The following is a 24585-nucleotide window of genomic DNA, read 5'->3' as shown; positions in this document are numbered from 1 at the left end:
TGCTTGTGTAACTGGCATCTGTGGAGAAGTAACTTTGTACTAACCTGTTTAGTTGTCCTGAAGAACTAAACGTGACCATACCACTGTGAGATCAAACAGGTCATTTACTTTAGGAGAGGAAGGCTGGACTGGGGTTAGGGTACTAGCTTGGGAATTGGACCAGGATCTTATTCCACCCATTTTACTATGACCTGAATTTGTGTGGGAATCACTTATTCTGTGTTTCAGCTTCCCACTTATAAATTAGGGCTGATGGTACTTTCCCTTCCCCAGAGGAATTGGAGGCTAAATAGTTTAATGGGAGCCATATAAGTACCAGCTTTCCTACAAGCAAGTGACCAGCCAGGGACCTGTGGACAGCAGCCTGGGAAGTGGTGTTGAGTTTTTCAGCTCTGGGGTGGGGGATAAGGGGGGTGCTAAAGATCTGTGTGTCTAAATCCCAGCTTTTTAACTTGAAATGGTGGGTTTTGGCTGAATGCTGCCAACTTGTCAAGGAGAAAAGGCTACTGCAGTGAAAGGGAAGGGAGCACATTGTCAGGTCAAGGAATATGAAATAGATGCCTTTGTATTTAATCTGGTTATAAGGGCAGCTATTGCAGATAATGAATTTTGCCTGTCCGCATAGCGGTAATACAAGAACCTAAATGTCTTTCACCGGAGAGAAGGTCACTCCTCTTTATTTCGGCTTGTAAATGTTGCTGGTTTTACAGATGTTTAGTGTTGATATACATAGCTAATTCAGTTATTGCTTAAGCCAATTGGCAAGGAGCAGAGGCGAGTGTGTTGAGAGGGAGAAATGAAGCTGTTTCATCATAACTTATGGAATTGTTACTAGCTACACGCATTTGTCGTTCCCAAGCCAGAACTGTAAGTCTCCCCCAACGAGGCTGGTCTTGCTGAGAAAGCAAGTCATCTGGACTCTGATGAGGGCAGCATAAAGAAGCTGTATAGTTTAGTGTGTGTGGGGAGAGGGGAATTGAGAGAGACTGCTGGTTTGTGTTTAAATTGGTTTTGTCTTAAGCTGTTTGGGGGAGATTCCTAGTATAGAACCATATAATATGGTAAATGGGCAGTGTTTAAAAAGGGGAGCGTTTCTGTAGCCAAGAACGTTTAGGAGAAGAGCACCTCTAATAGGGAGTACACACTGATGTCCAGACAGGAAGAGGTTGACTAAGGCATGGTAGTTCAGGGAGCTGGACAGCTTCAATAGCCTGCCGCCTTCTGTAAGGCAAAGCTACCTGGGCGGCGACGGTTGCGGTATATGGGCTCTTGGGTCTGGGGTAAATAGCTGCGTACACGGCAAAGTGGGCAGAAAGCTCCTTCACCAAAGCTCTGTGCTCAGGGCACCTGCGGCTGAGCGATCGGGCAACCCTGATCCTTTCTAGTCCACAGCTGGTACAGTGAAACACAAGACGTGCGCGCTGACGGATCTTGGGTGACACGTTCAACAAATGCTGTTCAAACTGGTTTAGGTTTTGGAGCCGGGCCTACCTGCCTGGTGTGAGCACGATTGTGTTGGGGGTTGGAGTCATCCATTTTGTTTTGCCAAAGCCTTGGTAAAGGTGCAGTTGCAGTCCAGATGCCAGAGCGAATAATAGAAGAAATAATAAAATATTTTGGGTCTGTTCAAAAGCATCTGGTAGTCTGGATTTGGCCCATGGTCCACCTATTGATTACCCTCTGTGGGTGCCTAAGTCTGCAGCACAGTGTCTAGGGACAGTTTTAAAATGGCTTTTACATTTGCCAAACAAACTATTTAACAGTTAAAACCAGTTCAGCTAACGGCCAGTGGAGATGGGGGCCGGGGTGTGTTTGACCTGACCCTATGGAGAAGTCCAGTGAGAGACACTGAATGATGGTGGTTGAGTCCTTACTAGGGATGTTACAATGTGTTTACATGTTTACTTAAATAACGGCTGAAAAGGTCAGTGTTTAGCACTGGGGTGGTGGTGCTGCATGTAATCATGCATGTTAACTGATGAGCCCAGGCTCCTCAATTAATCAGGTACACATTCACATCTCTAGTCCTTACCCATAATGCAGTGCGGGAAAGGAGAACCTTGAAGCAGCAGAAGTACTGCAATGAAACCTTCTGCTCTTTCTGAAGGTGGCTTGTTTTCTCTCCCAAGATAAGCTGCAAAAGTAAAATACCATGTTCCAGCCCTACACTGGTTCTATATCAGCACCAGACTCAAGATACTTTCCTCTATTGGTCATCCTGGAATTCATGCTCCCAGACTTCATGGGATATGAACCCCTCCCCCCAAACCATTTAGGGTTAGGGCAAAAATCTCATGGACTTCATTGGGAATGTTGCTTGAAAGGAGAACTGCAGGGCAGTCTCTTCTCGCTATGGCGCTAGCATGCTTGACAACCAGTAGGTGCTAATCGTTTAAAATCATTAATGTGAAAGGCAGTAGCATGCCTTAAAGTTTCACACTGCTCGGTCTAGTCTTGGCCTGAGAGCGGCCTGGGGAAAACAGGCAGAGTGAGGGTCTGAACATCTCTCCCAATGGGAAATGTAAAGAAACAGGCAGTTACCGTCTCATACTCACACTTAGGCAGGGCAACTTCTTGAGTTTCTAACAAATGTATGAAATAGCCTATTTGCCACAGTTCAAGGCCCAAGCAGTTATAGAGGCTGGGTGTTTTGAATCTGGCAATTACGTGGTTTATATTTCTGTTGCATCTTTCTTCATTCTGTTGCCGGTTGAGGCTTTTCCTTCTCTAAAGAGATTTTTTTTGACTCTTGGACTGACAAGAGTATTAAAGGGCTTTGATTGCAGACCAAATGTGCCTCGCTGCCAGTGTCAAATTAGCATGGGGGAGTTAGTGGTGTTTGACTGCCACCTAACAATGGTATCACTTAAATTTTTGTAGGGCTACACAGAGTGATATCTTGGGGGAACATGTGGCAGCCCTCTAAAGCTTTCACTGTAGCTGATCCTATTGCAGGGTGCCTGTCCCTTTTAGAATCCATTGGGTAATTTCTCAGACATTCCATATCTGGATCCCTTACATAATAAGAGCTGGCAGATGACCAGATTGAGGTTCCGTGTGCAGCCCAGCGATAAACTCCAGAAACAGTGGCTGCCCTGCCCACCCTTTTGCCATTCTATCTCTATCCCAGCATCTCTGGGCTCTGCAGACAGGCTGGCCTTTTATTTAACTTAATAAAAACATCCCAACAATGTAATTCTCCTCAGCAGAGCAGTATGCTGATCAAGGGCAAAATCTGAAACTCTCCTCACTTTCCCAGGAGCTTGTTGGAACTAGCCTGGAAGCGGGCGGGATTCACCGCCTTCTCTTCCTTACTACATGTTCTCAAATGGGAGCGCGGGGGGGGGGGAGGAGAGGATTCCAGAAGGGCTCTGAGTGCTTTTGACTATCCTGCTACCATATTAAAACTCAGCATGTGCTTTCTTCCCCCTCTTCTTCCTGCCTCCCCTAAAAATTTTCAGGCACTTAGATTCTGCTTCATCTTTGAGTTACTCCATTCTCCATTTTCTTATACCTTCTGTGCTTCTTTCTCCTCTCCCTCTTTGTCAGTCTCTTGTGTTCCTTTTGTTCCAGGTTCACAACTCCTCCAGGGAAGAGAACCTTCTGGGACCCTTGTTTACTGCCCAAAACTCACCCTTTGCACACTTCTCTTAGCTGTGCGTAGCAATGACTTTTTTCCCAGCGAAGTACGGTTGAGTTTTTCCAGCATGCTCTTCATTAGCTGGTTAGAATGGAGTCACAAGCTACCTTGGGCTGTCTCTTCTCTCCTCTTGAAACTTTTTTAGCTCCTGTTAGGGAGCAAAGAACTGAATTGTATCCCCCTTGCTGTCATGCTGCTTAGTAGTAGCCTTTTAATGTCTCACTCATCCTTTTTTGTCTTTCCTTTTTCCAGTCCTGAGGATCACATCATGCTGATGCTGCTATACGCAGGACTTGTTTAGGTGGTGGAATCAGCAGCTGAGTGTAACTGATAAGATTCTAGTCAGTTTCACCCTGTCATGATGTGTGTGGGAGCTGTAGGGGCAGATGTGATCCAGCTCAAGCAGGTGGATTTACGGCCTGCATGAGGGAGGCAAAAAATGAACTTCCTGCAGTGGGATCCTTCACTCTTCCGCTCCCAGTAAAATGTGGAATAACTTGGGATATTCTAGTGTTTGAACTTCAAAAACATTTTCTAAAGAGGAGTAAAGATCCAGTTCAAGGCCCCTAAACAACTAAAACCTGCTGATAACTTGTTCTGACGATTTCCTAGAAAGTCCCTCTGTTTCTCAAAGTACATAAAAAGTTGTCAAAATATCTGAAGGTGCCAAGCATTTTACGTTCTGTTCTCTGACTGTACTTCTATAAAGCATTGTGTAAACAGATAAATCCTTCCACTCCTAGAGAAAATCTTCTATGGAGCCATGTGGGTGCATGTCTGTGGCATCACTGGTGTGTATATATATATATTTTTAAAAACGTTTTTGCTGTGAAGATATTGGGCCTGGGGTGGGGGGGAGGAACGGGGGAAAGGAGAGAGAAACCTTGTCATTTGGCAGTGGGTTCCTTTCAGACAACTGGAAAGATGCTAGTACAGCATTGGCCATCTGTCACCCTTAGTATGGCTTCAGTCTGCCTTCTGTTTACCACAGAAGGGTTTACCCATATTCTGTAATAGAAGTCCACTAATTCTGACCACAAGGGGTAGTAAAAGTTCCATTGTGTGTTGTGTGTGCATATTTCATATGCATAACATGGTTTTTTTTTCATTGCCTTGTCAGCGGCATGTGAAGTTTTTAATATATTCCGTAATTTTAGTTTCCAGGAAAATAGCTAAAACAATGTGCATCAAGGAAAGAAATGTCGGGTATACTGACACTCAACAGTAATTCCAAGTTTGTGTGGATTGCATTATTGGCATTACCCTCTTGTTCTAGTTAAAGGGTTAAAAATTATGGGGAAGTTCAGCTAGCACTTGCAAGATATGGTTGCCGTAGCAACAGGCCTTCTAATCTGGTAGGTGACCTGAGAGACTGTGGAAGATGCAGGGGTTGGTTTGGCATTTCATTATTTCATGAGGCTGCAGCTCTCTGGCTGGTTCATTTCTGAGTGTAAAGCTGCTGTTCCTGCCACTAGAATTACTGGCATTCCAAAACAAAACGAAAACTGTTTGGATTACCCAGAACAATGCATACGGCCCCTTCTGGGCTTGGCGCACCATCCCTCTTGCAAATAATTGTTTAGAAACTTCAGAATTTCTTGGTCCCAGGTTCCTTGTTAATATCACAATGTCCGTGTGGACTGGTTTTGTGGAGGCCATTCTGTTTGGAAATGATGTGCAATTACAGGCAGTTGTGTGATATGACAAATTAACAAACCAATTTTGTAGGTGATCCATTAACTCCCTTGGTGCCAGAATCACAGGAAATCTCAAGCCAGACATAGACTGTTTAAACTTGTGTATTCCAAGTAGGACTTCTTTTTTTCTTAAAGGATTAGCTAAGCAGAATAGATCATGTTTTCCAGGCGCTAAGGTATTTCTCTAGGCACTTTTGAAACCCTGACGAACCAAACTCCTTTCTGATTTGCTGATGTAAGGCAATGCCAGAAGGGGCAACACCCATCAAAATGCTTTTAAATAGGAAACTGGGATGTGAGGGGGGTAAGAGGCAGTTATGGATCTGAAGGGTGGGGGGAAATTAACCCAGTGAAGACCATGCAAAGTGGTGGAGAGTAAGATGGACTAGTTAAAGAAGGACTTACCAGCATGATTTTGAAGATTAGTCTCAAAGCAGGTTGGGATGCTGTGACCTAAAACCAAACAGACTACCCTGATACCAGCCAATAAATACCTTAACTCATTTTGATTTTGCTGTTTGTAGTCCAGCATTCTTTTTTATTTAATAAGGTTGTTTATGGCGGAGCTTGGCTTTACAAAAGCTGCCTACCTTTCATGGATTTGATGTTTGTGCATGGCAACAGTACTCCAGCACTTAAGATAAGTTGATGATGTCTCTCTTCCCCCTCCCCCTTCCCCCAATCACTTCAAACTATTCACTATCCAGTCACAAAGTGGGTTCTGTTATATTAATGGTAGTGTTAATTTGCCTAACAAAGCATCTCCAGCTTTGGAATAGTTAGATCTCCTAGTTTTTTGCTGCTCCTCTTGGAGATGTGTGTGAAATCTTTATTACAGCAATTTGGCCTTCTAATGTGGGCTTGGCTTGATTTGAGTAACTGCTTATTCAGGGTTCAATATCATTGGGTTGTTTGTATTTCCGCAGTTTCTATCATTGTGGCTTTTTGTGTAGCTTCTTAATTTAGGTGACACTTCCTCTAATATATGAACTCTTCAGAACTGGAAAAGGTGGCTAAAACTAGCGTGCATGAAAATCTTGTACAACGGGGGTGGGGAACCTTTTTTGGGTCGGGGGCTGCTGACCCACAGAAAAATCAGTCAGGGGCCACACACAAAGTGAGAAGGAAAAAACAAAAAAACCCCCTCCCAGATGTGGCCCCGACTGAGGAGAAATACACTCCCCACGTTCTCCTAGCACACCAGAGCTATGGAGGGAGGGAAGAGGAGGGACAGGGCTGGAGCATACAAGTACCTAGTTTACAGTGGGGTGGCAGAGGGGCTGAAATACCAGCATGGGCTCCCCAATGCTAGGAGGGAGCCCCGAGCCTCAGGAGCCAGATACAGGCAAGCAGTGGGCCGCATCTGGCCCCTGGATCTTAGGTTCTCGACCCCTGCTGTGCTGCATGGTGTTTCAATGAGTTCATACTAAACTCTACAGTACTCTTAAGAAACTCTACTCACCTGTGGAGGTATCTTTCATTGTCAATCATGGTAATAAGCATGCAGAGTAGGTGGGATTTTTAAAATTGTTTTGGGGGGGGGGGTTTGTGGAGGGTGTCTCCTTTTTTGGGCTTGGGCTAGAAAATTATCTCGATCATTTTGTTACGCTGCTGTATTCCAGCAGGTTTTTTTAGAGTACTGTAGTTACCTTGTCCGCTGCAATGCTATTAATACATGTATTCCCTGTAGGAAAGGCCTTTGTTCAAAATGCCTTCAGCAATATGTAGCATTTGTAAGCTGGAGTCCCTCTCATGTAAACTTCCAGAGATGACAGTGGGCCTGATTGCCCAGGGTTGCAATGTGAACTTTTCTTTACCCCACAGTTAAATGGAAATCCTGGCCTATAACATATGGGAGGAGTTGACGCTTGCTGTGGTCTGGCGCTGTGTGCGTCACTTGACACACACAGGGTATTATCGGGGTATATCTCACTTCATCATGGCAGGGCTGCACTTTCGCCCTTCCTGATGGCTCTGTGGCACAGAAGAGTTGGGTTTCTTGGACATTGGTCTCACGTCAGTGTTGTGCAGGGTGGTGGTGGTCTGTGACATTCAGGAGGTTGGACTAGAAGGACCCGCACAAGACCACCTGTCTTACTAGTGCTCTTGAGGTCACTGTTGCATTGTATGATGTGAAAGGTGGGTGCTGCAGGAAGGCCTCCCTCCCTGGGGCCTGGGATCTTTGTCTCTAGAACTTGCTCCTTTCCCCCTCCTTTGGTCTAACCACGCATCTTGAGGGTATGCTGCAAAGGGGCCGGGTGGTATTAAGAATGATTAAGGGCAAGGAATTGAGAGCTATGGTAGATCATTAATTGCAGAAGGCAATTAGGAGCTGCATTAGTGATAGGCTACTCTGAAGTGTCTTCGGGCAGTAAGATGGCATATCCTTTGTGTTAATATTCTTATAGGCGCCTAGACCACGGATAGATGCTATTAATAAATCTAAATAAATAAATGTGGGCTTTAGAAGGCAGCAGAGACAATGACAAGAGCCTTGCTGATTTCACTTGCTCCTGTGTAAGAAGCACTGAGTAGTAGGGAAGGGAGCTGGCCCTGCAGAGAGGGAACCCAAGGGAAGGGAGAGGGAGAATTAGATTACAGGAGACTCCCCCCTCCTGGCAGCCGCCTGAAAGCTGAGCACAAAGCAGTGTAGTGGCGTCCCTATGGGCCACAGATCCAACGGGACAGAAGGGGCTTTATCTTCCTTTCCAAAAGCCATCAGTTGTGGGTGAAAGCTTCAAATTTCAGATGTCTGCTGGCTGGGGTTTCATATGAAACTGTCGGGCCCCCTCCAATCAAGCAGGGGCACACCTTGATAGAAGTCCCAGCCCTGGAGGTCTAAAGCTGTACTTCTTGCCAAGGTATTGGCCAAAGTTCCCTCTTAATTTTCTCCATCCATGTGCAGAATAAAATGTTATGTGCACAGAGGCATGTGCAGTTGTGTACCAGCAGGGCACATGCTGCCAATTGTGGGCGTTTGGGGGCTCTGCTAATCAGCAGGGCAGCATTTGAATCTCTCCTGGGTGGCCGCCCAAGCGCTCAGCTGGTAAGGAACCTCACAATGTACTGGTTCAGCCACTGTGTTAGTAGCAGTGTTCCCTCTAAGTTTTCCCACCCTCTGAGTGGACTGAATTTTGTTTTGTGCCCCAATACAGAGGTCTGACACATTCCCTTCATATTGGAGCACATAACAAAATTGTGATGAGGATGGGGCCAAGGGGTTCTCAGTGTGGGAGGAAGCTCAGGCTGGGGGCAAAGAGCCGAGGAGCAAGGTAGGGATGTCCGTGTGTAGTCGACTACATGATTAATCAGTAAGATTAACCACTAAGCCTAGGCTTATCAACTATACACACTCTCCCTTTCTCCCTCCCCCCTGCCTCTGTATCAGAGGCAGCAAGTTGGGGAAGAGCAAGAGCCGGTGCCTGTGAGGAGCTGGCTTTAAGCAGGCTCCCCATGTGCACCGGATCTGCCTGCTCCACCCCTGCACTACTGCCTCTGATACTGAGGCAGCAGTGTGGGGTGACACGGGGCTCCCCAGGCATGGGGCCAGAGCACACTGGCTGCCAACCCCGCCCCCAGGGACAATTGAATAGTTGTGTAACCACTAAAATTTCATGCGGTTACACAACTATTCAGTTACACTACATCTAACATGCCCAGTGCAAGGGTGTGAGGGCTCAAGCTGGGAGTGCGGGGTATAGGATGGGACTGAGTTGAGTGGTTTGGGCAGCTCTGGGACGGGTGACAGGATAGGTGCCACTGCTGCCCCAGTATGTTTGAGCTGGGGATGGGTCGGAGCTGGGGAAGGGTTGCCCTGGCCGTGGCAGGCCCAGGCTCGGATTCGGGCACTCTGGCCATGGCTGGTCCAGCTCCTGGCAGTGCTGTGGCCGGGAGAGGCACCCTGGCCCCAGTGGTTTTGGTGCTGGCTTCAGGCTGTCCCTCCCAGAGCCAGGGCAGGATGGAGGCCAGGCTGGAGGAGTGACAGCCCCCCCTCATGTGACTGTGGCAGGCTCCTGGATGGGTTCCTGGAGTTCCTGCATGACGCTATATTAAAAACCAGCTCCCCTTGCAGATCGGCTGCCTGGCTCCTTGTCCAGGGAGGAGGGGAAATCTGAGCTCCCAGACCCAGTGCGACCCGGAACTGAGCCGAGCTGCCTACCCAGTTCCTAATACACTTTAAATGCAGAGTGGCAGCAGGGGTAGGTCCCGAACCCGCCACTAGCCAGGACTGAGCCAGGCTGCTGGCCAGCCTGCTTTAAAAAAAAAAAAAAAAAAAGTATTGGCAGGGAGAGTGGGCGAAATGCATGTAGTCTATATAGCATTAACCTATAAGCTTTTGCTTAATGGTTAATTGGTTAAACGGTTAATTGGTTAATCGACTAAAGTATCCCTGCTTTAGAGGAGTTGCCCATTAGCGCTAACTCTGGTCTTGGATGGCATTGATGTGATTTGGAGCCCTCGATTACATAGTGTACAGAGTCAAACTTGAGCAGGCCTTTTTATATACCCTAATGATTTTCCTGAACATGTTAATTGACTGGTGAGCTAATGAGTCAATTAGAAAAAGTACTTGCTGCAAAGGCACCTAGAAAGTGATCTGAAGGCTGTACTTGTGTTGTAAATCTCTTCAGCTTTGACTCCTGCCACAGTAAATCTCTGTTCTAAGTATTTTGCTCGCGTTTAGTGCTTTGCTTGTGTGTGTGTGTGTGGGGGGGGGGGGGCTTTGCTCCCAAGATCTGTTGTGAAACTTTGTCCCATCTCTTGGCGTACTCCAGCTGGAAGTGTCCGTGTTGCAATGGGCAGGATGCTTGTAGTCAGAGGAGTCTTGGGATGGTACTTTAGTTCTGTGGCTCCATTTAGACTGCAAGCCTCTTTCAGAAGAGGCTTTTTCGAAAGATACTTTTGAAAAAGCCTCTTTCGAAAAAGAGCGTCTAGACTACAACCAGTACTTTCAAAAAAGCAAGTCACTTTTTTCGAAAACACCCAGGCAGTCTGGATGCTCTCTTTCGAAAAAGCACAGTTTGCATTCCATAGCGCCTTTTTTGGAAAAGCACTTTCGAAAAAAGGCATTCTTCCTCATAAAACAAGGCTTTCCAGTTTTTTCAAACGTGCCGCGTTCTTTCAGTTTACTTTCGAAAGAACGTGGCAGCAGTCTAGATGCAGAAGAATTCTTTTTTGAAAAAAGGCTATTTAAAAACCCCCTGTAGTCTAAACACACCCTGTCTGTACCCACTCCTCCGCCTTGCTTGTGCAGGACTGTGGGTAGTTTTAAGCCAGTGACCCATCTCCCTTCTCTGCTTCTGACTGTTCGTTTATCTTGGGCATCAAGAGGCGTTTCTGGTGCTTTGCCTGTTGAAGTGAGGGTGGAGTCGAAGTGAGAGTGGAGTGGATACAAGTACCGGGCGATGCCTTTTTTGCAGTTACTGAAGTACAGTAAATTCTGTCGTAGGGTAATGGGTAGCCAGAAGTTGAGATCTTCTGTGGGGCAGGGAGGTTGGGTCAGTACTGGGGTGCTTTACTACAGTTTGTAAAGCTCCTTTCCTGGCTAAGTATATGGGCACCTGCACTGAAATTGTGCTTCTTGCAGGACAGTTCCTGGATCTCTATTCCAAATGGTACCTATTAACCCCACTCACCAGTGTTTGGTCTCTTGCCTTGTTCTGTATGTGCATCTTGTCAGCAGAAGAGAGGAAAGGAGGGGGAAGGGCATTGAGCATTCCCTGGGCTTCAAAGCGCACAAGCAGCTTATTGGCTGTGTTCCCCAGTTCAGGTAGTCTTAGTGCCCTGATGAAAGCTGCATGACTCCCCCTGCACACGCACATGCTGGTGCATGAATGAGTGCTGCGGAAGGGAGGTCTGGAGAGCCCTGTGTGGATATAGAATTTGATAGCCGAGGCGCTGCAGGACTCTAGGACGGGTAGGGAAACTTTTTTGGGTCGGGAGCTGCTGACCCACAGAAAAATCAGTTGGGAGCTTCACACAAAGGAGAAGCAGAAACAAACCTTCACTGACATGGCCCCTGACTGAAAGGCAAAAAGTAACTTTCCACATTCCCCTCGCACACCAGAGCCTTGTGGGGCCCAGGTTAGTAGGTTTTGTGTTCTCCACCCCTGCTGGAGAATGGCAGGAGCAAGAGGAGGGACTGGAGTGCCAGCATGGGCTCCCCAATGCTGAGGGGGGAGCCCAGAGCCTCGGGGGCTGGATCCAGGCAAGCTGGGAGCTGCATCTGGCCCCTGGTCCTTAGTTTCCCCTCCCCAGCTCTAGGGACAGTGGGGGAGACCAGCAGGGCCGTCTCCTCAACAAGGCTAGGAACAACAGTGGCAAGAGCCGCAACACGTCAGGCCACTTCTCACAGGAGCCAGCTCCCAGCCCACACAGCTCCTCGGGCGTGGCTGTCCCTGCCTGCTGGGGCAGGCAATAGGCTCACGGTTCGCTGTCCCTGCTCACACGGCTTGCAAGCAATTCACTGTCTCCCAGAGACATGTCGTGCACCACGGAGTGGATGGGACTGCCTTGTGGGTTCAGAACCGGCACTGAGGGATTGGTGCTGGGTACTTAAGCTTCTAATCTAAGCAATGATTCAGCTTGACCCTAGCAACCTCCTGGGGTCTTAACCTGGTCTACAACTTTCTAGATTAGAATTAAATGGTCTTCCCTCAGGGCATAATTCTTGGCATACCAGCTATTCCATGCCTTAGCTGTAGGATTGTTGAGAGAGAAATTGCCGCAAAGAAATCAGAGAAGAAAGGATCTAATTTTTTTCCCCTGTCCATGTGTGGAATAAATTTTATAGGCGCTGAGGTGCATGCAGATGTGTACCATCAGTAGAAGCACATGCTGTGGGTGCCCTGCTAATTAGCTGGGTGGCATTATGAATCTCTCCTGGGTGGCTGCCTAAGCACTCAGCTTACAGGGAACGTGGGTCAGAAGGTAAAATCCCTTATTGGTCGTCATCTTGTCTCCTCGCAAGTCTGAGACTGACTTATTTTTAGGGATTTTTATCCCTCTTCATGGGGGTTTTTCAGAGTTCTCATGGTTCTCCAGTGATTTGCCAAATAGCAGGCCATGGAGAGGGTGAAGAAATGCTGCTGCCCATAGTGTACTTGTGGGTCATTTAGGAATATAGTTCACCTCTCTTTAGAACAGTTATATTTTATTTTTTCTGCGGAATGTGCTGTTAACACCTTCCCCTCTCCCCACACACCCCCTCTTGATGGAAATTAAATTAATCCTGAAAATTTCTCTTACTTTTGACCTGATAACATCTATTGAACCCGCCCTTCTAAAGCAGAGCCGGTACCTGTGAATTCCAGCTCCCTGCAGATGTACCAGAAGTGGCAATCTCTTCTGGTTGGCTGGGGTGTTGGCTGGGGGGGGGGGGGGGAGGGGGTGGAAGGGAGGGAGGGGAAAGAGAGGATTGCATGTCAGCCCGTATGTCATCGATAGATTGGGCTACGATGCCATTCACTGGCACATTTTGTCTTTGGCTATTTGTTATGCTGTCCAGGGAGGGGTGAGGGAATAATTTGAAACACATGCTTGCTTGGGACAACAAGCTGAGATCAGAAATCTTGTTTCTCACAAATCCCTTGTATCTCTAGGGGAGGGGGAAGAGAAACTATTAAACCACTTCTTAGTTCTCTAGGTAGCTACTGATTTCAGTGCCACATGTTCAATTAGCACTGGAAAGGTTATTTGAAGCTATTTTCCCTCCTGTCTCTTAGAAAGCAATGAGGATTGTTTTACAAACTAAAAGAAACAATTTCTTAATTGAATTGATTCTTAATAGACTGTCCTGTTGAGGAAGAATACAGGTTGGACCTCACTGGTCCAGTTCCTTTGGGACCCGAGTGATCCTGAAGAAGGGAGTTTCCTGGTCCAATAAATATTGGGCAGGGAGAGGCATCAGTCTCTCTGCTGTTCTCCTCCCCCTGGTTCCCTGGCACCACTACCCTCCCTCAGCCCCCCTCCTCCTCACCCCTCCGCCTTCCTGGTTCCAGCGGCCCTTTGGGCACTTGTAGCTCCACTTTCTGTAGGCTCTGCAGTCCCCTTCCACTCCGTGGGCTTCACAGCCCAGCTGATTGTGGGCTCTGGTGTCCCGTGGTCCCCGGTGCCCTGTGGGCCCCACTGGCTGGCTCTGCACTGTGCTGGCGCGCTCTAGTGCAGCAACAGCCGTGATCCACCAGGACCACAGATGTTGCCGGACCAAAGAGTCCTGGACCACAGAGGTTCAACCTGTACTGAAATCCTGCAAAATGTGTTCCAAGAGCATTGCCAAGCCTTATGCAGCGTAGTGAGTTCCTGTTGAAAGTGTACGTGGGGAGGAAAATATTTATCCTCCTTACCAATGCAGGAAAAACAGGATCTTGCACTAGACACAGATTGGAAAAGTGTCTAGAAGACCTTCTATTAATAAATTTTGAAGGGGGAGGATATAGGCGTTTTGTCAACCCTAATCCTGATCTTGCTCAAACCCACTGCCACAAACTTTTCTTTATCATCTCCTTTGTTGTCTTGAAGCATGGCATGCTACATCTCATTCCGCACTAGGATTTTTCTAAGATGTTTGAGTCAACGTTCACAAGAGCTTGCCTGTTGTGCACCTCCTCCCTGCCTGTCGTACACTTTTCCGAGTTTTTTTAAAACCAGAGTTTGAGTTGAAATTGACTTGTTTTCCAGTTCCTTTGGCCCATATCTCCAGTCTGGCTTGACCTAAAAATGCCAAATTTGTGTAATTCTCTCTGCTCTGCCTCGCTGAGAAATGCCCTTTTATATTTTCAGGTTCTTGAGAGAATGAACAGATCCAAAATTAGTTACCTAATGAGCTTGTTATTCTCAATGCCAATGTAGGCAGATAACAGAGGGGTAGTCCTGTCAGTAGTCTGTATCCACAAAAACAAGGAGTCCTGTAGCACCTCAAAAACTTACAGATTTATTTGGACATGAGCTTTTGTGGGCAAAGACCCACTTTGTCAGATGCATGATGAAGTGGGTCTTTGTCCACAAAAGCTTATATCGAAATAAATCGGTTGGTCTTTGAATTGCCACAGGACTCCGCGTTAAAAGGCAGAGAAAAGGTTAACCATGGGCTCATAAAAGCAGTAATATAAAAGGGAACCAATGAAATGCTTAGAGGGATGCTGAAAGGAAAAGGGAAGAACCTGCCATCCCAACCCACAGTTCTATGAAGCAAGGAACATTGGGAAACTGAAGGACAATTGATATTTTAGGATTATTTCTAAGGTAAGGACTGATGGTTTTATTTCTTCACTTCAGCCTTCTGATGAGGGGGGAGAGTTTAGCTCGGGCTGAAGAAAGCTCTGACTTGAGGCTGAGGTGGATAATGACTTGTTTAAATTCCACATTTAACCTGTGTGAGTTTTTAGGCATTTCAGGCATAAAATAACCCTCGAGTCCACTTCATTGAAACTCCTGGATGCAGAAGGGTTGCTTCAGAGGGCTTGTCTCCACTGTGCCTGGGATTGATGCTGCAGCAATTGATCCACTGGCTGTCGATTTATCACGTCTGTTTAGATGCAATAAATCATTCTCCGAGCACTCTCCCGTCAGTGCCGATGCTCCACCAGACTGAATACTTGTGTGGTGCTGAAGTGACTAGGGATGTGAATGGGTAAGTGGTTATCCAGTAAGCACCACCCTTACTTGGATGTTAGTTAACCATTACCCAGTAAATAGTACCCAGGAAAAGTTGCCTACCTGCAGCCAACCATGGGCAGAGGGCTGCTCCAGCTGATCCCTTGTGCGGGGCTGCTGGTACCTGGGCCTTTGTGTGGTGCTGCTGGCTTGTGCAGGGCTGTCAGAGGGCACTTGCCCCACACCCCCTCTTTAATGACTTAACCCGTCAAAGGTAGTGGTTAACTGGTTAGCCAATTAAATGGGATTTTACATGGGAGGGTGGAGGTTAGTGCAGACCAGGCCTGAGTGCCAATGGTGTGCTTGAAACCACACACACAATTAGCAAAGGAGCCAACTGTCTCTGAAAGCACTTACAATTACAAGGCAAACAATAGACAACGGTTTAGAGACACACAGCCTCAGGTGGCCATGCAGTAGGCTTCTCACCCAGCAGTGTGCTAATTTGGGTGGCAGATCGACACTGATAGGTTTCATGGGCAATGGTGAATGAAGCGCTTTTAATGTAGATGTGCAGCCGGTAGTTGGGCTAGAATAACTGGCTGTCTGTTTTTCCTGAGAGGAGCACTCATGTGGCTACAAATCTCAGCTGGTAAGCTTGTGCAGTGACTTTGCAATGAGTTTTGCTCTCCTAGAGCTGCTCTTCTCTTGGCAACTGCCATGGCAAGCTCTGCTCCAGAAATGCGTTCAGATTGATTACAGAAAACCTGTCCGACTGTTGGCCAGAGCAACTTGATTCATTAGTGATCGCTTTCTCCATGGAGCTGCCAGGAGAGTGAGGATTTGTGGCACTAGATTGAGGGTTTTTTCCTTCCACAATTTTGTGATGGACAGTCGAGTTATCGCTCACTGTGACGTGTTCGCAGGGTTCAATTTGGTACTCATGAAACAAACAAGGCAAACACAGCCATTGACTGTGTGCTCCTGTAACACGGACTTGTAAACACCCTGCACATCCCATTGTATGAACTCTTAAAATAGATGGCTATTTATGGGAAGGTTTTGTAAAAGATCCAGGTCTTCTGTGTAGAGGCTGGGCATTAGCATACTGTCACCTTGTTGCAAGTTGGTGATGCTATGGGATTCGCTTACACCCACAAGTAACTTAAAGGTGAAGGGTCCCATTAAACTAAGTGGCATTACCCATGAGTGTGTTTGCAAGATCAGGGCGTTTGCTCTCATATAGTGTGAGGTGGGAACATATTTTGTGTCCATAAGGAAATAGCTTTAATATTTTCTCCCTGCCATCCATGCCCACAGTTAGGGTTTTGCCTCCACTGGGAACTTCCAATTGTGAGAAGTGAGACACTTGTGTTAGCTGCAATAGTGCAAATCCAAAATACAGGCAAGGAAACCTGAGATTGACTGTTGCACACTAGCCTTTGCTGGAAGCAGCGATTGGCAGCTGTCCCTGTCTGCAGCTGGGTTTTGTGCTGGTGACCATCAGCTGCAGGAAACGGGCCTGGTTCCCAGGGTTGGCAAGGTATAGGTTAGGTATAAGGTGCTTGTACTTAGTTTCACTACTATAGATATGCAAGCAGTTCAATACTTCAGTATGTTTCTGGATAACTGAAAATGTATCTTACTGAAATTTGTCAGCACATGCCTAAAATCTAGCAAAAATAGTGCAAGTACTGTACATGTTTTACCAACACTAGTAAGATCCAAATAAACTCTTGTCAGGCAATTTCTGCAGGATGCTTCATACGTCCTTGTAATCAAAACCAGTGTAAATGGAAGGGTTTGTATGCCTTATTAGCACATCTTGTTCACAAAATCCTTAGGATTATGAAGGGTTCTTAGCTGCTTCCCGTAGAGCCCTATGCTGATATCTCACTCATACATGTAGCACCTTTCATTCCTAAAGATTTAAGGGCGCTTGAGTTACAGCTAAAGTTCATCCCTAGGTGGGATGAGTAGCCGTCTTTTCAGAGCTCACAGCAACACTCCAGAATGCCGAAAGTATGTGACTTGTCAAGAACAGGCAGAATCGAGGGAGGATATGCAATACTGAGCTTTGCATCTAGATAGGATGCTAAGGAGAACATCCCTATTTATACTTGGGGGCTGCAACTACACTACAAGGTTTTTGCGCAAAAACCGGTGGAGCGTCCACACCTCAAGTATGCTTTTGCACAAGTAAATCGGCAGAAGAGAAGGCTTTTGGTGGTACAGTTATTCCTCTCCCCACAAGGAATTACTCCTTTTTGTGCAAGAGTTCTTGTGCAAGAAGGCAAGTATGGATGCTCCGCAGGGGTTTCTTGCGCAAGAAAGAAGCAGAGGTGCTCTGATGGCCATCAGAGCTTTCTTGCACAAGAGTGTTCATGCAGTGTGCACGCTCTCTTGCACAAGAGCACATCACTTTTGCAATGCGCTTTGAGGTCCGGACGCACTTTTGCACAAGAAGATTTTGCGGAAGAACTCTTCTGCAAAAGGCTTTTTGTGCAAAAACACTGCAGTGTAGACGAAGCCGAGATGAAAACAATTGGTCACATCTTAAACCTTTTTATGCCTGAGTCAAAAGATATCAGTCCCCTTCCAGTATCTGACTGGGAGGCACTGGTTTACTGCCCACTTAAAGTTTCCGCCTGGAGCAGTCACAACCTCCAAGTAGCAAATTGGGAAAGTATGAGTATCTGCAACATCCTTTGGGAATTGGGAAATCTGATATTTGTGTGCTCCAGGGCAGGAAACTGGCCAGCTCTGACTAAGAGGTTCACTGGTCAGAACAGGGCAGAACCAGGTTCCTTCCCTAGGGGCAGGAGTGGGAAGATCTGTGAAGATAAGTGGCAAGGGATGTGCATGTGCACATGCACGTCTTCAGTGAGTTACTTTTCCTGCTGGTTTGAGGAGACAATTAGATGAAATGCATGGGGTGAAATTGCTTGGAAGAACAGTGGGATTTGTGTACAGGCTTTAAAGTGTTCCTCTTAAATAATCTGGGACTTAAAAATATTTACCAAGCTGGACAAAATTCCAGCAGCTAACCAGGGATTTCAGTCGGGGGGTCCCATGGTACTGTCTACTGCCTTCAGTAATTTTGAAGGCTTTTTCCTTGGGGCTCAGTATTCTGTGTTGTTAAACCTGGGATCTTTTCTCTTTAGTTAGATCTGTGCTGCTTGTGAAGGGTTCTGGGCTAAGGACTTTAAAAAGTAGATCCCTTTGTTCAGAGTGGGAATAGTCCAGGCAGAAGCAGTACAAGTTTGGTCATGCTTTAAGTTCTTTGAGTCAGGGAACATCTTAGATGGTTTTTCAAATGTAAAGGAAGAACATGTGGGATGCTACTGTAATTGAAGTAATAGTTCAGCACCCCTAAAACATTTGGTGTGTAACAGAATTCTTCCCCGGGGAAGGCAGTTGTCACTAGGCCTTTTCTGTCCGGAACCTCTGCTTCAGGCTGTTGACAAGAGGGCCAATTTGTGATTTAGGTTCATGTCTGCAAAGCAAGGGATGATGCATGAACAGCTTTCAGACTGTAAAGGCTCAGTCATGACTGAGCTGGGCTGGATTTCAACCCGAGGGTGACCTAGAGGTGAAAGTCTCTCTATCCCATTACCAATCCCCTGAGCCACCCAGTCATCCATCCTAATAAGGTCTAATACACTTGGGCGCCAAATTACAATAGCCTTCGCAGAAGATACCACCGTCAAGCCTAGCTTTTTTTTTTGGTAAGCCCTCTGTCGCATCTGAAATACACTTGCATCTAAATTGTTTTAATACCTTCTGGCTCTAATGCCTGAAGACCCTGGACATGTTGTATGTGTAGTGTAAAAGATGCCAAGTAGAGAAAGTTGCAGAGCAGTTTGTACTATCAGCCCCTGTTTTCAATTGGTAGCTTTGAGACATCCTGGTGGTCATAAATCATAATCTGTTGCCACAGGAGGAAGATTGAGCAAAAAAGGAATTTGGCCATTGAAATTTAATTGAGGGGTTTTTTTCTACCCCTGGTTAAAAGTTGCTTCGTTTTAGTTTAACAGAGCTCCAGTGAGTACTGGTTTCCAAAGTTTGGCATGGAAATTGTCCTCGCTGGGAAACAATGGGTTGGCCTTAGTTGGAACTCCTAGTTGGGACTCAAAAGGAATTGATTTTGATTCTGTTGTTGCAAGCATTGAAAGTTGCTTCCCAAGCATGCACTCTGGAAATCTTCTGCCAGCCTAAATGCTCATCTGAGGAATGACCTACTGGGCCTATGTGCAGATAGCTCTTCTTTGAAGTAGATTGTGGGGTCTGTGGAATTGCTGTGAACTAGCCCAACAGTGAGACACATAGTTCATGAAAACCGTGAGCCAGCAGCTGTGCTCTCCACCAGAATGTCCCATGACTGTAGGGTGTTGACCATAGGACACAGTGGTCCCTCAGCCTGTACTCTGCTCTTGCAACTGGCCAGCCTGGTTGGGGGTGGGTGGGTGTGTGTGTGTGTGTGTTAGTCTGCTTGCATATTGGGGCTTTGTAAAGCACTCAGATCACTGTGTGGATAATAATATATATCAATCTGTAGGGGCAAAATGTTCATGTTAACTGGAAAGGTGGTGGGATTCAGTGGCCAGGGCAGCCGTGGCCAACCTGCGGTTCGCGGGCTCTTGCCCCCCAAAAGTGCAGCTCTCAAAGCTGCTCATGCACACCCCCCATACGGTCACTGCCGGCTTCACGGCCCCCGGCTTCCCTGAGCTTACTGGGTTGGAGCTGGGGGTTTTAAAAATGGACCCCAAGATGGCAGCTGTCTTAAAGGGGCAGCCTCCTTTAAAACATTTTTGTTTGTTTGTTTTTTGCTCAACAATTCTGTTCTGTAGTTTTTTTATTCGTTTGATTGACAGTTCTGGGGTGGCGCTTCGCATTTTTTCCGCCGCTGTTTTGGCTCTCTTCGTTAAATGGGTTGGCCACTCCTGAGAGAGGGCATTGAACTGGGATTTAGGAGAGCCCTGCTCTGCTGCTGAGTTGCTATGTGGCCTTGGAGAAGATGCTTCACTTTTTGTGCCGCCTTTTGCGTAATGTTTGTGTCCAGTTCTCAACTGACTGCCTGGTCCAAAAGGGACTGTGGCAGCTCTGATCAGTGCTGAGGACTGGGCCATTAAAAATCTGGTGGCCGATGCAGTGGAGCTAAAGTAGGCTCCATGCCTCCCTTGGCTCCACGTGGCTCCTGGAAGCAGCAGCCTGTCCAATACCCTCTGGATCCCTATGTTTGGGACACTTGGGGGGCTCCGGATGCTGCCCCCACCCCATGTGCAGGCTCTGAAACTCCAATGGGCTGGGAACCATGGCTGGTAGGAGCTGTGTGGGCTGCACCTGCAGATGAGACGACATACAGAGCTGGCTGGCCATGCCTATGCCTAGGAGCCGGGGGGCAAGGGACTTCCTGCTGCTGTTGCCGGAAGCTACGTGAGGTAAGTGTCACACGGAGCCTGCACACCAATCCCCCAGCCCCAATCATCCTACAGCCCGGACCCCTTGTTCCTGGACACGCACCAGAGTCCACACCGCCAGCTGGAGCCCTTGCTACAGCCCAGTGATGATGAGAAAGGGGAGGATGGAGTGCACAGGGGCGTGGCCTCAGAACGGGGAGGGGAGTATGGGGGGGGGACAAGGGTGTTTGGTTTTGTGCGAGTAGAATGTTGGCAACCCGATGTGTAACCGTGAGCAAGTCGCTCGCTGCTCTTTCTTCCCCCTCCTCCCTTAACGAGGGGTATAACCTACCATCCCGCGTACCTGGAGTCAGGGGTTGTACTTCGGTTGCCAAGTGTGCACACCAGGGCTCAGCTTGGGGGTTTGGAACGGCACCTTAACTCTGGAGCTTCCTGGCTGGTGGTGCTTGTGCATGCAGCCTTGCAATGTTAAATTCACATTTGTTTGCATTTCATGTTGCGTCCCTGTTTTTCTTGCCCTCCATGGCAACCAGGGTTGAAAAGTTCGCTACGTGTGTAGAGGAGCTTAAATATGATTGGGGAGGTAGGTAAGTGACCTCTTATGTGTAGGGTACATTGAAGCTGAATTGTATGTACCCATATACCTTTCCTGCATCAGCTTCCAGTAGAAGACAAACTGCAAGACTTTTATCTTAAGCTCAGAGATGCTAAGCTTGTGATCAGTTACCCTCTGGTGTTGGATATTTGGGGCTTGAGATCTAAACTAGACTGTTCTCTCTTGGGTGGAGTGCAGGGTATGTCCAGCTCTGAGACACTGAGAGGGTCTGAAATTTAGCTGTGATGCTTGTCTGTCTTGGTCACTTGCTGGAAAAATGCTTAACCAGAAGGAACTTTTCCTTTAAATTGAGTTAATCCTTTGTGTGCTCTAGGATATACCACGTTGCTCCCATTAAAGGTGGCTTGTGGGGCCCTCAGGATACTAGTGTTTTCTTCAGTTGAAGCCGAATTTAAGCTGTCTTTAAGAGGTGTGGCCAAGGGGTATGCCTGGGGCCGCAGAGGGCAGCATGGGAGTACTTCTCGCTAAGACTTTCCCGTGAATTTTTCTATCTGGCTAATGAGGGGAAGATGCTGTTGGATACAGGCGATCTGTTCTACCGCCAAAAGTCTTAACATCCTTTAAAATAAAACTGCTCGGTGTGATCCAGAATTGCTCTTTGCCAACTTGTGATACATTTCAATTATGAAATTAGTTAATTTCAGCTCCTGCCATGTCGCTCATTCCAGCCTCTCAAGGTGTTCCTAACGGGGGAGGGGAGGCAATCAGGATTTTTGGCATGATTTTAGCACGCACCGTGGTTCCAGGGAAATGTAGCTCTTCCAAATCCCTCTTCCCTAAAATACTACAGGACTGAGACCAGATAATATTTGTCAAATACAGAAGTGATTGCTGTCAGATGTGACAGGAGGCTCACTGCTCATGAATTAATATGGTTTTATTTTGGAAGTTTTTAATTTTTTTGTGTTTTACTTATCGTTTTAGGTAACAGGAGACTTGTGCCTATCACAGAACCAAGTTAAGAGTAAGGTGGGGAAGTTGAGAGAAAGTTGGCCACCTCTTTCTTCTCTGACTATTTAAACAGCTTGAGCCTTCTTACTGACCACACCTCAGCCTGCATCCCACAGGTCCTTGCTAGTGCAGTGTAGGCAGACTCGGATAGCTGTGCTCCAGAGGCAATACATGGCTGTGAGGGTGCTAGGGATAGCCCTGTGCCCTGACTAGAAACCACACTCCTAGTTTACCTTGGCAGCAGCATGGACTAGTGGTTAGGGCCTTGTGGTAGGAGTCAGACCTGCTTTCTACACCAGCCACTGACTTGCCCTGGGCAAGTCACAGGGCAAGTTATTTCCTTCTCCATTCTTCTCTTTGCCCTACTTCCCATGTCTGTTTTAGTAGCCTGGAAGCAGGTGTTCTCTCTCTCCCTATGTTTATAGGGCACGTAGCATATGTGGGGGGGGGGGGGAGCAGATCTTTGGGGCCTCTAGGTGTTACCGCAGTGCAATCTCTAACCGAAGCATTAGGTCAAAAATGGGCAGCATGTGTGCAAAGACTGGGCTTGTCCCAGAAAGGGGTTTAAAATCCCGATGTTGATAAATTTAACACCCTTATTCATTCTTTATTTTGATAGTGCCTAAGGACTTGCAAAGAAAGGGGCCTCACTGCACCAGGTCCTTTACAAACAGTAGCAGATCATCCCTGCCTTGAACAGCTTATAGTCTAAACAGACAAGACAGCCACAGAGTGGGAGAGGACATACAGGTAGGGTGTTCTCCTTGGGTGGAAGGCAAGTGACATGTTAGGGGACAAAAAGATAGGAGGGGCAGGTGTGGAGGGACATGGGGCAGAAAAGCAGAAGCTTGGAGCAAGCAGACAATCAATACAGGCAGAGAACGCCCAGTCAAAACTGTATGTTGAAGGAGTTCTGAAGGTCCCGGCTTTAGCTGCTCCTGCCGGCTGGAGTCTGCCTGGTTTCCCCCCAAGCTCCTAACCTTTGCCCTCCTCCCCCCAGGACCAGCTTCTGGTGCTAGGCAGGGGTCATTTGGCACCCATCCCTGTGGTTAATGTGGGATCAGGTTTCTTGCACGCATGTTCATGTTGGCTGTTTTGACTTGCACTTACACTTACACTCTCTGCATTGGGCAGGAACAAGCCCCTAATCTCAGAACAGGTTACTGGGGAGGAAAAGCCCATGCATCCTACCATATCATCTATCGGGCTAGTGAGGTTTCACAGGCTTTCCGTTGTGGTTGCCTTGTTTCTTTCAGAACAATCTTACTATATACTCTTCATTGGCTGCTTTAAACCGTGTTTTGGGGGGTTGCTGGCTCAACCCCAACACTTCTGGGTTGGTGGAACAGAAGAGGTGGATCTGGGCAGGGGCGTGAGACAGTGAATGTGTTGAGTGTGCGTATGTGTATGCCGCCCCCCCCCCCCCCCCCCCCCCGGCCTATCCTTATGTTCAGCATTATAACAATCCGCCTGAATCTAAAGCCTCCTTGACTCAGGGCTCCCCCCAGCATTGGGGAGTTTGTGCTTGTGCTCTAAACCCCTACCCTTCCTCCCCCCCCTCGGGATGGGGAGGGGCTGGAACACACATTTGCTAGCCTGTGAGCGTGTGGGGTGTGGTACTGTACTGTAACTTCAGAAACCTGGCTTCTCGTTGGGAGTAGTGATGCTACAGATCGGCATCCCAAAATCTTGAGCATTGCTCTTTTGTGGCTTCTCAAATATCTGAACCCCTCCCCCAATTATTTGTTTGATTTGTGGGGGATGTTTGCCTTGTGTGGGGGAGTTGATAAAAAGCCAGGATGTTCATGCCTGGCTCAAAGAAGCTTGTGGTCTGACTAACAAAGCAGGTTTGAGATTCACTCTGTGCAGCAGAAACCAGTTGTTGAGGGTCATGTGGGGAAGCTCAAGGAAGTCGGGGTGGGGGGCTGAATGAAAGAGGCCCAGTGCTGAGAATCTGAAACGGGCGCGCAAGGTGAGAAGCTGGGCAGACAGACAGCAAGGTTGTAGCAGCAGAGCGCGAGCGCTTTGAGTCATCAGTGCACAGATAACAGAATCCTGTGAGCTGAAATCAGACACGTGGTGTGAAGGGAGAACCACAAAGGGCTGAGGACACACCCATAGCGTAGGAGCCCGGAGTAGGACAGCAAGATCCACTGAACATGCAGTCGAGGGGGTGGGAGGAGAACTTGTGTCCAACGCGGATAAAGGTGCCATGTGAGGATAAAGGTGTCAAGGAGAGATTGACAGGTGCCAAACATGTTTGAATGAAGTAGACAGCTTGAGATTTGGCCAGCTGGAGGTCCTTAGACCACATTGGGAGCAGAGTCATTGAGTAAATGTCTGAACATAACAGCCATGTTGGGTCAGACCAAAGGTCCATCTAGCTCACTATCCGGTCTTTTGACAGTGGTCGATGCCAGATGCCTCTGAGGGAATGAACAGAACAGGGGATCATCAAGTGATGCTTCTCCTGTCATCCACTCCTAGTGAAATGGGTCAAGGGGTGGTAGGTGAGGCACTAAGTGATGAAGAGAAGGTGATGTGCAGCAGGAGCTGAGGCAACAGGTTAGGGATGTTAATGTTTGATTGTTCAGCTAATTGAGTAAGTCGATAGAATTTCCATCGATTATTCAATTAGTTGATAAGGGGAGAGGCACAGCAGGGAAC

General features: G+C 47.4%; 1 protein-coding gene across 4 annotated transcripts in view; it reads left to right on the top strand.

The window, feature by feature from the left end:
* Window positions 1-24585, top strand: part of SSBP3 (single stranded DNA binding protein 3) — a 156109-nt gene that overhangs the window by 30067 nt on the left and 101457 nt on the right. The window lies entirely within an intron of this gene.

This window comes from Pelodiscus sinensis, chromosome 9 (genome assembly GCF_052426305.1).
Source record: "Pelodiscus sinensis isolate ZL-2025 chromosome 9, ASM5242630v1, whole genome shotgun sequence".
In the NCBI taxonomy this organism is placed as follows: domain Eukaryota; kingdom Metazoa; phylum Chordata; order Testudines; family Trionychidae; genus Pelodiscus; species Pelodiscus sinensis.
Note: the sequence above shows the minus strand (reverse complement) of the source record. Positions and strands in the feature narration are given on the sequence as shown.